This window comes from Corvus moneduloides, chromosome 2 (assembly GCF_009650955.1).
Source record: "Corvus moneduloides isolate bCorMon1 chromosome 2, bCorMon1.pri, whole genome shotgun sequence".
NCBI classification, from domain to species: Eukaryota; Metazoa; Chordata; class Aves; order Passeriformes; family Corvidae; genus Corvus; species Corvus moneduloides.
Window position 1 is genome coordinate 115,141,943 of NC_045477.1, and position 12,572 is coordinate 115,154,514.

The 12,572-nt window shown below is 41.2% G+C and overlaps 1 protein-coding gene across 6 annotated transcripts in view; it reads left to right on the top strand.

The window, feature by feature from the left end:
* Positions 1-12,572, top strand: part of SYTL5 (synaptotagmin like 5) — an 83,639-nt gene that overhangs the window by 11,268 nt on the left and 59,799 nt on the right. Inside the window, exon 1 of one of the 6 annotated variants that reach the window (XM_032100911.1) lies at positions 9,577-9,657. The exons of the other annotated variants lie outside the window; for them this stretch is intronic. The gene's annotated coding sequence lies outside the window, so the exon portion shown is untranslated. Of the gene's footprint in view, positions 1-9,576; positions 9,658-12,572 lie in introns of those variants that run through there. 6 annotated transcript variants of the gene reach the window in all.

Consider the following 12,572-nt stretch of genomic DNA (forward strand, 5'->3'; position numbering starts at 1 on the left):
CCTCTCTTTATCTGCCAAGAATACCAGGGAGATTCTAGTCTGGCCTGGTGAAACAAATCAGATTTTGTTCACATGTGGGCAAGGTATCCTTGACCCACACAGTCTCCAAACCTCTTGTTTCTCTTCCTCTGATGTACAGGCTTGTACCCCTTGCTGTGTTGTGGGAACCCTTCTGCCCTGAGCTGTGGGCTGGGTGCTTCCCGTGCCCTTCAGGTTGTTTGGAAGGATTGGATCTGCACTGGGAAACTGCACCTGGGCATTGGGCTCCCTGGTGGGCTATGATCAGGGGAGATGTTAAGGTGTGGTGCCACAAAGCAGATTTTATCCTCCTCTCTTATCTCATCTGCAGATATGTGGTGAGCTGACCAGATGTGTTTGTTCGCAAGTGGGCAAAGGCACTTGGGTTGCTGTGAGGGAGACTGAACAATAAAGGAGCTTAAGGTGGGAGTTGAGTGAACCTTATAGATGAGATTTGACAGCTCTGCATCTCTGATGGTAAAATTCTCCTTGAAAAAGGGAAAATGGAATGTTGAGAAATGAAGCAATTTCTATAAAGTGTCTGTTTATTAGTTTGCCAAATTCTATTGAATAACTTAGCCAAAATATATCAAAGTTAATCTTGTCTTGGTTGGAAAACTCCATGTTCTAAAGATTGATCTTTCCATAGAAAAGCACACTTCAACCTGAAACCCTTTCCCCCTGTTATGCACCAAAAAAAACCTGCTCAAGCTCTAATTTAATTCAAGGAAAGCTTAAAATTTTGTTGCTGTTGTTAATGGAGTGGTGCTCCCTGCTTGAACACCACGTTTCCTTATGGCAGGCACCTTAATGAGGATGCTGTGTGCAAACAGCTCAGCATCCTGTGGTCTCTCTGTGGATGTCTGAGTTCATACTGTGTTTGACCTATGGGCTGGCACAGCTGCACTGCAGAATTGTGTCATCAAACAGGCTGCTAAACAATGCTGGGTTCAACCAGAAAGTTCTTCCATCTGCCATTCTGAATTGTTTTGTAATGTGCTGTGCTTCTCTTTTTAAGAGACTATGCAGTAATGCTACAGGTAGTTTATTTATAAATGTAAGAGAGGAAGGAGTGGAGGGAGAGGCTGAGAATCTGAATCCATTTGCTAAAACGTGGCTTGGTGTTTCTAGGACTCATTATTTAAGAGATTTCTAAGAGTGATCTAACCTATTATTTCAGAAATATCTTGCCGTTTTCTCAGTAATGGATTAAAGTACTGAAAACAATGTTGTCTTCAGATATTATTTTGAACAAGTATTTAACCCTGAGTTACCCCTACATAGAGATTTTAGGTTGATAAAGGGATCAGGTTAGCCTCTGTTGTTTTGGGGTTGGTCTGTAGGCTTTTGAGTTAAGTTTGAAGCAGTAGACAAACTTCAATGATTTGTTTCCCAGTACAGTCGTCTCACACTGGAGGAGGACATTTCATTCTTTTGATGTGCTTTTAATAGCCTGAGGTGTGTTCTTTACAAGGCTGTGCTTCTCATTCAATAAATCACGTGTGGCAAAGACAAAGCTATGTTGGTTATGTTTAGCTGGTTATACTTTCAACTTTCAAACAGCAGTTTCAAATTGTACTGTAGGCTTTACCTGGGTTTTACTGCTTCTTCTTGTGCATTATACAGCCTTGATAACATTCTCTCTAACTTAACTTCAACTTTTTTGATTGTTTTTTGCTTCTTTTTAAAATTTTACGTATTTCTATAAGCTTTTCTTATGTATCCCATAGTGCCTTCTAAGAAGATGCTGTCTCACAGCTGGAAAGGACATTTAGCTTCTGTGACAGACTTCTCAGTGTCCCTTGCTATCCTTCTGTATCAAAATTATTAGCTTTGGAATAGTGCTGATGCTTTTAAACTAATGTTGCAAAGAAGAGTTTTGGATTTCCTCTTGATTTTTAGATGCTCTGTTGAATAGGGATTTAGAAACATAATCTTGTTACTTGTAGCTGGTTTTCCAGTTTAAAAGCTTTCCTTTGTCACTATCACTTTTTGTTAAACACAGTCATTGCTCTACAGTTCTGCACTGGTGTGTGTATGTGTGCATATATAAAAAATATGTAATGGATAAATATGGGGGTTTCCCCCATTAAAAAATCAAGTTTTGTGACTTTTTGGCAGGAGAAGCCTTTAAAAGGAAAAAAGAGGATGAGTGAAGGATTTCTGTTCCCTATAACAAGGTTGAAGAATTTTGTACTTCAGGGCCTGACACTCAAAGTTGCTGGGTGTCCATGAGTTTCTTAAAAATAACATGGGATTATGGATACTCACTAAAGTTGAAAAATCAGGCTGTCTGTAACTGAAGTGTCCAGCCATCAAGATATTTTGATTATCAAAATGTTTCCCTTCCTGTCCTGTCATTAACTTACGGGATTTTGGTTTTCTAACTAAAAATTAATATATCAAAAATGCCATATATAGAGATCAGCGTAAGGTACTTGGATACATGTGTACAAGTATGATATAAAAGCTCAAGTTTTCTATTAATTCTGAATTCGGGAGTGAGAAAATGTGCCACTAATGAGCCATGAGCTATATGCTGAATGGTGGAACTTGGAAGACATTTTGGGCAGCTGCCTTGCCATTATCTTTCCTGATTGTTGAATGGAACAGAAATCCTGTGGAAAACAAGATCTGTGGCTGTCTATTTATAAAACCTTTTCATATTGCCAAGTGATCAGAATAAAAATTGACACATTTTTAAGGTGTTGAACAGTTGAAAGTCTGATGTAGTACAAAAAGCTGTGCCTAAGACTTCGTGATTTACAGGTTTTGTTTTGTTTCCTGAAGGATTTCAGAAACATCATTCACAATAAAGCAATAGTTGCTTAGCAGGATTGTGCACACACACACAAGATTAATTGCTGAGGGTTGGAATATTACTGATATTCACAGGTGGTAAAGGCAGGAGTTATTATAAAATATTAACTTGGGATGATCAGAAAGTGTTTTTGTTAAGACTTCTTTTTTAGTTGTGGTTATTTACTCTGGTTTCTTGACACATTCCTTTGGGGGCTTTAAATTAAAGACAAAAAGTGTGTTTGAGCTTGCTGGTTTGCAGTAATAACAAAGGAAAGAGTAAAGACATAGATAGAGTCAAAACCATGGGCTTTTTTAAGACTGGGGAGGCTTATTCTTCTGTCATAAAGTAACAGATTTCTAGTCCTGACAAGTTTTTCCCCTGCAGTCTCTGAGGGCACCCAAATGATTGTCTGTCCCCAAAAGGCTGCATGTAGGAACACAGGGCAGTATCCACTGGGGAGTGGTGTTCCAAAACCAACAGACTGGAAACATTACTTGATCTGTTATTGGAATAAATCACCAAAAAATCAGTCTTTTTCTCTTCCTTAGCCATCTCAGTTCATCATGTAAGGATGCAGTTTTTCCAGAGTATCTTGTGATATAAGGTAATCTGCTCCCAACAAGGTGCATTTATGAATCCTTTTGAGAGCGCCTGCTAGGCTGAGAGCATGAGCTGTGTGCAACAGCAAGCTGATTTACTGACTGGTGTGGGGAAAACAACAAAACCTACCTAAATCTCTGTGCTCTGAGTGAGCCAGTGATTGAATAGATAAATCTTATTAACCTTTCAATAGTCCCAAGCTAGAACTTGTGTCCTTATTGCTCCTGTGTACTCCCTGAAGGCATTTATTAAACTATAGCTGCTGCACATGACGTGTAAGGAGAAATGCTCAGCTGTGGAACATGGGCATCTAGCATTTGATCACTGGAAAAAATGTAGCTCTATTCACACCGAAAATTATTAACCAGATTTCCATAAATATATCCTTAGCTCTTAAAACCTGTACTGGTAAATGAGGAAGTTGGCTTTATAGTCAGGTTGTGATGGGATGACTGCTGTGGGGTAGCAAGAGGCACCAGTGGCAAGAGGCACCACTGTTAGCAGCTCCTGACTGTGTCCCTGCCATCTTGGAGGTGTTCTTTCCAGCTGAGGACATGGGGCCAGCCTTTCTTCTGTGCTGGCAGACTTTGGCTGCCTTCTCTGTGTACACTGACCATCTCAGAGATGACTTGTTCTGTTCTGCAAGATTTTTCATAGATTCCCTACTGGAAGTGTGCATCCACTGTGCTTTCTATCTCATACTCTGACCGCTGAGTAGGTTGACCCCCCCATAATGATAAATTTTGGTATAATTTCAAGTGGCATAAGCTGTTTGTATTGCAAATGCAATGAAAAGGCTGGCACACTTACTATGCAGATAGCTGCAGTAAATCTTGGCCAAAAGGAGGCAGAAAGATGCTGCAGAAAGGTCAAGTTGTGATTAATATCCTTTGAATGCAGCTCTGTGCAGTCTTTCTCGTGAGTAATTTCTCTTTTGCTATTTCTACTAAAAGCTGGCGTCCCAGTAGAATGCTGCCTGTGTCCAGCAAATTGGAAGCCCAAAGATTTGGAAGAGTAGCCCTAGGATGGCAAACAGTATGGAATTTCACTTCCAGGTTCTTGAACTCTTTTGCTTCTGGTGCCACCAGAATTACACATCTAACTGCAAAGAGGGAGAAGTGTATGGGATGTATGGTATGGTAACAAAGGGAACCTGCAGTGAAGAGACATGATTAAGGGTGCATCTGTGCTGGAGTAGGAGCTGCTTCTTGAGAGCTTCTGTACCTTCCTGCTGTTTGTGCAGCACCCACTACTATTATATTATGGAATTGCCTTGGCAGATCATGGCCTGAAGGGTAGATGAGAAAGCTTGTGATCCTTTTCTCATAGTTTTCAAAAACTATCATAGTATATTAGATGTCATTTATGTTTGCAAAATTCAGATTGCTGACAAGGATAGGTCGAGGCCTAAGGTCTCATAAGATATTTCTGCAATGGACATCTGGTATCTTCTGTCATGTTCTATAAAGTAATCTTTAGCAGTTGCATCCAGTTCCTTCTAGTGTGGAGCACTGCCCACACAGTGACCCCTTGTGCAGCTTTGAACTTCACTGCTCCAGCCCTGTCCCCTGCTGCTGCTCTCTGACCGCTGTTGGAGATTGGGCTGCCAAAGAGCTGCGATAGTAGACAGAAGCCAGACAGTCTGTGCAGCACTGGCAGCTTCAGCTGCATGCCCTTCCCTCAGGAAACATCCCTCTGAGGCACTGGATGGGCTATGCTGCAAGGGCAGAGTTTTAAAATGGCAATGAAAACCATCCCGGATGTTCCTCTGGTTTGATTAACAGTATTTTCAGAGGAATCTGCCACTTCTCTTTGTCACACAGTGTGTAAAAAAGGATGCTGATCTTGTGCATGCTGCTGGCAGACAGTCCATACAGGCTTTTGCTGAAAGGGCTCATCGCATTCGTTGGGGTCCTAAGGAGATCCAACAGCAGAGCCCAGCTCTTTTCTCACTGATCGAACTCTACTCCTCAGTCATAAAAATGCATGACTGCTCCCCACAGACCATCTCCCGTTACTTTGAGCTGTTCTGCATAGACATTATGTTATAAATCTCACCTTGGGAAGCAGAGAGAAAACTCCACATATTCCACTACTTCCTCTGCCCCACTGAAGGGGATCCTTAGGGCTCTGATAGCTGATGCACAACCCAGACTTCAGAAAGACAGCTCTGTGACCTGTGAGATTACATTTTCTAACTGGATTTTTGTGGGTTTTTTCCTGCCTGCCACAAGAATTTTGGAAACTGATATTCTTACATATGCAGACTTTCAAACCATGTTCATTTTGAGGCAGATACTCTGGAGCAACACACTGATGCATTTCATGGAAGATTTAACAGACCTGTTAGCTTCATTTGCTGCTTGTAGGAAAAAACATTTTACCATTGTATTTAATGGAAAACAAAACAAGGCAATACTCCAAGCTCATCCCACTCTCTGATTAAGCTGTTTATATCCTCTGGTAGCTTTCTTGTCCTTGTTCACAAGTGTCCTTGTGAACAGCCCGTTTTATGCTGGAAATGAGAAGCAGGACACATTTGCTCACATATTTTGCGTGCCTGCCTTTGAGGTAGTCATGCTTCATCCCCTTCACAGTCAGTGGAGAGAAATGGATGCTACCAGACAAGGGCTCCTCTGACCTTTTTAAAATGTTCCTGTGAAGATGAGGTGAGTCATGCCCTGGAAATGCCTGTTTCTCTCTGTTGCTTATAGAGAGGGACTGGAATGGTTAGGCAGAAGAGAAAAGAGAGGTCATAGAACAAAGCCATGGTTTGAATTAGAAGAGATCTTTAAAGATTACCTAGTCCAAAATCCACAAACCCTCCTGACCTCCACCCCTACCTTGTACAGGTCAATCTCTTAAAGACTTCTCACATCTCCATAAAGAGAAGTCATATAATGTATGATTAGATACCTTTGGTATGCATGGAGACCAAACTTAGCTCTTTTCATTATAATGAAAATCCAGTTGCTTTGTTAAATCAAATAGAAAGTCATTATCAAGAACAGTGGAAAATGAGTGTTGCTGCACCACACTGCTGTGGCAGAAAAGCAAACTTGGCATCAAACAAGCTGAAATAATGGAGGACTGCATTTCTCATCTCCTACAGACAGACACCACATACACCTTTCCTCATTCAGAGCACTCACACACCAGGTCTGTGTTCCTTTCTCCCCAAGCCCAGAGTGGGTTTCACTGGCTTGGTGGATGCCTTCCCAAATGGCTCCTTTTCTAGGTGCTACTTCCCTCTTCTCTGACTGCAGCAGTTCCTCAGCAGTCTTCCTGCAGCCCTCTTGCAGAGCTCAGAGAGAATTTCATTTTGGTTTGTTCATGAAGAAAGCAAAGTCAATGGCAGAATTTTTTCAAGTGGACTAAACCTCAGATGAGTCACAAGTTTTCCTGCAAAATGAAATGTTTGATGAAGTGAAGGCACTTCCTTTGGAGTACTCTTAGTTCAGCAAATTAGTGAAAACATTTGAATTTGAAGATACAAATAGATTTCCATTGTGTGTTTGAAGAACCCTCATCCATTTCTGTGCAACGTATCTGCTGCTGGTTTTTTGGTGAGAAAATTCTGCTGGGAAAAAAAATCAAATAAACCTGCTGATATTTCAGTCAATCACTTGCTGGAGTTAAAAGAAACAGATACTTTTTTTCCATGAGGGAGTTTTGTTAAGTAATGAAAATAGTCCAGTTGTTCTACCATGCATTTTCTACTTCATGTCAGATGAAGCTTCCTGTAACAGTGCTGCAGTACAGGCCACTGCCCCATGGATCTCGTAACACATGATGGTGGCTGCAGCCTCAAGTCCCAGGGAAGAGGAGACAGGGAACTTAAGGAGCATGAATAAAGGCCGTGACCATATCTGATGAGCCATGGACATCAGAGGGGCTTTTGGGTGTCCTGTGTGAGCTATTTCATTCCTGTGTATCCTGGTGTCAAATGCAATCATGTCATAGCACAATATGTGTCAATTTAAATTCTCCTAAACTGTAAATTTGATATTGTAAAGAAATGCTAATGGTTAGAAAGAAGAATTAGGAATCTTGCTGGTATTGTACTTGATTTCAATTTCTAAAAGAATTCAGTGCCAAGAGCTGAATTCTTGCTCCCAAAATGCCATGTCTATTTTAATGTGGGGACACGGTGCTACAAATTTTTAGAAGTAAAGAATTGATAAACTTTCTTCAATTTGTCTCAGTTAAATTTCATAACAGTGACTCATAGTTTATTCATAATTTATGCAGGCATTAAGCAAAACATGTTAGGTGGATACTAAAACTTGTTTTACAACTGTGTATGAATCCATTCTATTCAAGACCTCAGTTCACTGTTTCTCTTTCCATTTCATCACAGAAAGTATAGAGACACAGGGATGAACTTAAAATATATTAAGGTAAAGTTCAGTGCTGAATGAATTGTTGCCTTCATACACACTGTGACTAAGCAATAAGACTGAGATGACTCAAGCCCTAACTCATATTTTCATGGCTGATTTAACATTGGACAGATGCTATTTGCTTAAAAATAGCAGAAATATTTTTCCTTCAGTCATTCTTCGGTTCAGATCTGTTTGGTTTCTTTGATTTGGCAAACTGATGCATTAAATTTTCTTTCCATTCTTGCCCTGGGAAGTGTCTTCTTTTCTGGCTAAATGCTCAGCCAGGAAGGTAAACCATGTTTACCCAGTGATGAGCAAAACAAAAGAAAAAAGGTTGCCACCCTATTGTGTCATTCTTCCCACTCCTTGCCTCCTGTTTGTAAATAAATTAGCTTAAGCATGACAGATTCCCCTGAATCTTCTCTTAGTATAGAAAAGATTGTAGATAATTGTTTATTCTGAAGTATCTCTGACAGAGTTAAATTCTTTCATTGTTTTGTAGGATCTCTAGGAAGCATGGGATGGTGTTCACAAGTGAACTGCCTGGTGTTCTCTCCACCTCTGGTCTGTTCTGCACCTAATACCCTGCCTGAATGGCCGCTGCCTTTTTCCCAGTGTAGTGCACTTGAAAAATAAGCCAAGCTTGTTGGGGTGGCAGCCAGCAGTGTCTCTGTAGGGAGCTTTCTCTGGACAGTGCTGTTCCGTGTTCTTGAGGACTGTAACCTGACTGCACAGCTGCCTGAGCCTAAATTTCTACAGCAAGGAAGCAGAAAATGTAATTTATTTTTTTAAAAGTGCTTTTTTTGATGTTACTTAATCCTTTTTATCAGGGCTGAAGAGCAAGAGGAGGGAGACCTGTAGAAGGAGCAATGTTTATTGAATGCTCAGGTTGTCACTGCTGAGCTTTGTCCTAGCTTTCTTATTTGTACAATCAGGCAAGTTAATTTACTGCTTTCTTACACAGCAAGGTCTGTTTCATAGACTTAATGAGCTCTAACATAATTGCTTTAGTCTTTAAACACTCATGATTTTGGGTTTGAAATATTATTATAGTAATTGTAGAAATTAGATGTAGCTCACAGGCATTGACTGTGGTTGGAGAGAGATCTGCAGCCCTGTAGGTAGGTACACGACAGCTCTGCCAAGACTTTTCCAGACAGATGGAATTGTGCCCAGCCTGAAAAATGAACTGCTTCTGAATCCATTGGGTTTGTTTGATTAACAAATCGGAGTTTTTCTAATTACTCTGAAGTCAAACACACTCATGCTACACTAATTAGAAAGAAGTAGACTTAAGGAATCATATTTTCAGCTTTTCTCAGCCTCTATTCACTCCAGTGCACTGATACCAATTTGTATGTGCTTTAAACAACTCTTCAGTGTTGCTGTCACTCATATGTGATCCTTTCTTTGATGCAATACATAACTTCCCAGTCCATAAATCTTCTAGCTCTTACATCTAAAGGTCTTTGAAGGTTGTTCTTAACCAAAGAATCTGCTTATTATTTGCATTGTAATACTGACCAGAGCTCTCACTCAGTCTAATTCATGTGCAGTTAACTGAGATAACATTCAACAAGTGTGGTTTGGTTTTCCTTTTCTGCCACCTGACTTCAGGGTCTTGACTTGTTCCTTCTCACCTTACAAATTTGTTGATTTTGGCAAAAAGCATTTCCTGGTGCTTCAGTGCCTGCTGACACTTGGTTTGCTCACTTGGGCGTGTGCCCTCTGTAAACACATTGCTGGGAAGTGAAGCTGGTTTTTCTTGCTCCTGTTCATGGCATTCTGCAAGCAAAATGCTTAAGTGAGAGCAGGAGGAGAAACCAAGCTGGCCACTACAGTCTCAGCATGGTAAGCTTTACATTTGTGCAGTTTTATGTCTTTCTGCCATGTTATTAAAATTGATGTGGGCAGCCCTTCCCCTCCTTCCTCCATCACTGGCTTGCATACTGAGCTGAGCTGTGGGCCTCAGTAAAGAGAAAAATGGCTGTGGATATGAACCATATTTTGGTGGCTATCTGCTGATGCCACCTTAGTTTTCAATTTTACCAAACCGTATGTGAATGAACTCCGCATACATAGGACTTGTGTGCTTTAAACAGCACATATGTGAAATGTGCCTCTTTTCATTTGAATGTCAAAGCTGTGTGCACTGGATTTAGATTCACCATGCTGGGATCTACACTGAGCTGGGAGGTGAAAACTGCAGCTTCCTGAAGCATGGGGAAGAGTCAGTAATGCCATTAATCCTGTTCCTGCAGATTTTCCAACTAGGCTGTTGTGCCTCATGCAGCTTTGGTTCAAGCAGTGGTTGGTGCCTTTTCAGGACATGATGTATCTCAGCTTCTCAAGTGGCAAAATTAATTACAGCCACCACACCATGCTGCATTTGGCTACTCCTATTAGGAATTTCCTTACCAGTATGAAAATACAGTTTATTCCTATCCTAAATACACCCACACTAGTAAATATGTGTAGTGCAAACAACATTCTCTGCTGGCAAAGAAGTAGGTGGAGGCTCTATCACTCAAGCAGTGTGAGGCAATGCTGTGGTTCCTGTACCAGTGCTGTCAGTGCACGTGGAAAATGTTGCCTCTGTTGCTGAGTCACTAAATTGTTCCACGTCCTGCTTCCAGCTAAGTAAACATAATGGTTCAGCTGTGAGAGAAATTTCTTGCATCAGGCAATTTGATGACACAGCCATTGAAGAAAAGAAGATAATTCCTCTCCCTTCATCTTGCTTCCTTTCAGCTTTGTCTCTACAGAGCAGGATGCTTCTCTTCCTACCCAGGAAGATGGGGGAGAGATGAAGCAAAAGTGTCTTGGAGTGCAGATGACTGTGGTCTTGCTGGGCTCAGGAGGATGCCCATGGGGGTCACTGTGCCTGTGACAACTGCAAACGTCACTGATTGCAGAGGATTCACCATAATTCCTGTGGCTCTGAACTAATGTCCCTCAGGGAGGTTCAGTTTTGGGGGTGCTGTAATTGTCACAAGAAGCTGTAGGGCTAGAGTTAGCAAAAATAAATGGCATGTTCTTCCACACGGTAATGCTTTTGGGTTTTGCTGCTTTTTTGTTTTGTTGATGTTGTTTGTTTTTTAGACAATCCTTAATTAACTCTTTTGTCTTGGGAAGGTGAGCAAATGCTCTCTGGGTAGACATGGTACCTGTGTGCAGTAGATGCAGTTATATGCAGGATAAACTGCACCTTTTTATTAGTTTTTGTCTAATTTTGCTGTCCTGTGGTGATAAGTGCCTGTTATTTCTAATGTATCTTCCCTCAATAATAGCTTGAGAGAGGAAAACTCCACTCCAGAAATACATTTCTATGGGGTGTAAGAGAAGTGGGAAAAGCAGGGGGGATAGTCCCACTGAGCATTTTTTCTACCCTTCCCATGAGGCAAGGGAAAATAACCACCTACTTGAGAAGCTCACTTACATACAGCCTTGGGATAGTGTCACAGTGGAACAGGAATGAATGAAATGTCTCCTTCCTCCAGAAGGAGTATGATATCAGATCATACTTTACTCTGGCTTAAGAAATTAATGTTCTGTCTATATACTGAAAGTAGATTAGAACAAAGCCCATCCTTTTAGGGGAGGTTTGCATTTTTCCCAGTTTCCTAATTCACATTTTAGTGCTCCTCAAATGCTCTGTTTAGTGAAATCTTCACCCACTTTAGGATGAAAACAACTACGTTTCCTAATCAGCCCCAGGGCTGCTTAATAAAACATCAAAAGTCTGTTAAAAGAAGCATTGTCACTTTCTAAAAGCTGGCTGGCTGGTTTTGTTTTTAAACCCCAGATTGATTAATGATTCAGGTCTTGTCAGCTAATTTATAATGGACCATTTAGAGACACAGCAAAAGTACCACAGGAAAGGACAAGAGCAAATTTTCCTATTAAGTCTTAATTTAAAATACAGGTCTCTAATAATGCGTTGTCTAAAGCAAGGAAGTCTTAAGTGGTAGATTATTAAAAACAGTATCTCTTTACGTATTAGTCTCCTTTCCTATGGAGCAACTGTCCCTGCAGGTTGTGCTGTCATTGTTCTCTTGTTTAACAACTACCTGTACCACAGAAGTGCCCAGCACTTACCACAAAGGGCAGGGGGCCAAACAAGGTGGGGTCCTGCTGTGAGGTGGGGGACGTTTTGGCACATCTTGTACCAGCACAAGGCAGAATGACAGCAGTGTCTTTAAAGTCTCAACACAGATTCCGTCTAGTTGGAGTGATGTAGGATGCAGGACAAAGGATTTTTTTCTAGATCTGCATCCTGTGGGGTAATGATATCTGCAGAATCTTCAGTCCTAAAAGTTAGCCTGGCAAGGGTAACATTGTCTAAGAGCTATAAAAGAATTGGGAAAACCTGTTTTATGCAAAGTTAACTGCTGCCACTACTTCAGCTAGCCTGAGAATATCACCTAGGCAGAATCATGAGTGTAACATGTTTAGAAGGAAGCCCATCTGAGCAAAGAGCAGCTTCTATTTGCTGAAGCTTCAGCAGGGAGGGAATATCTGGTTAGGAAATCTTATTTTTGAGGAGCAGCTTTGGTAGTGCAGAAGAAAGTCTGGAAGGTGAGATGAGTCTGAATCTTAGTCAATTAGCTGGTAGGTGCACGCATGCTGGACAGGGGGCAGACAGGAAAACTGGGCTGTTTCAGCATCAGGTCTGTTCCTGCAGCCTGGACACAAAGCCTGTACTGCTGCTGTGCTCAGTGTGCTGGAGCTGTTCCCCCACCAAAGCAATAAGATAATTGGAGAAT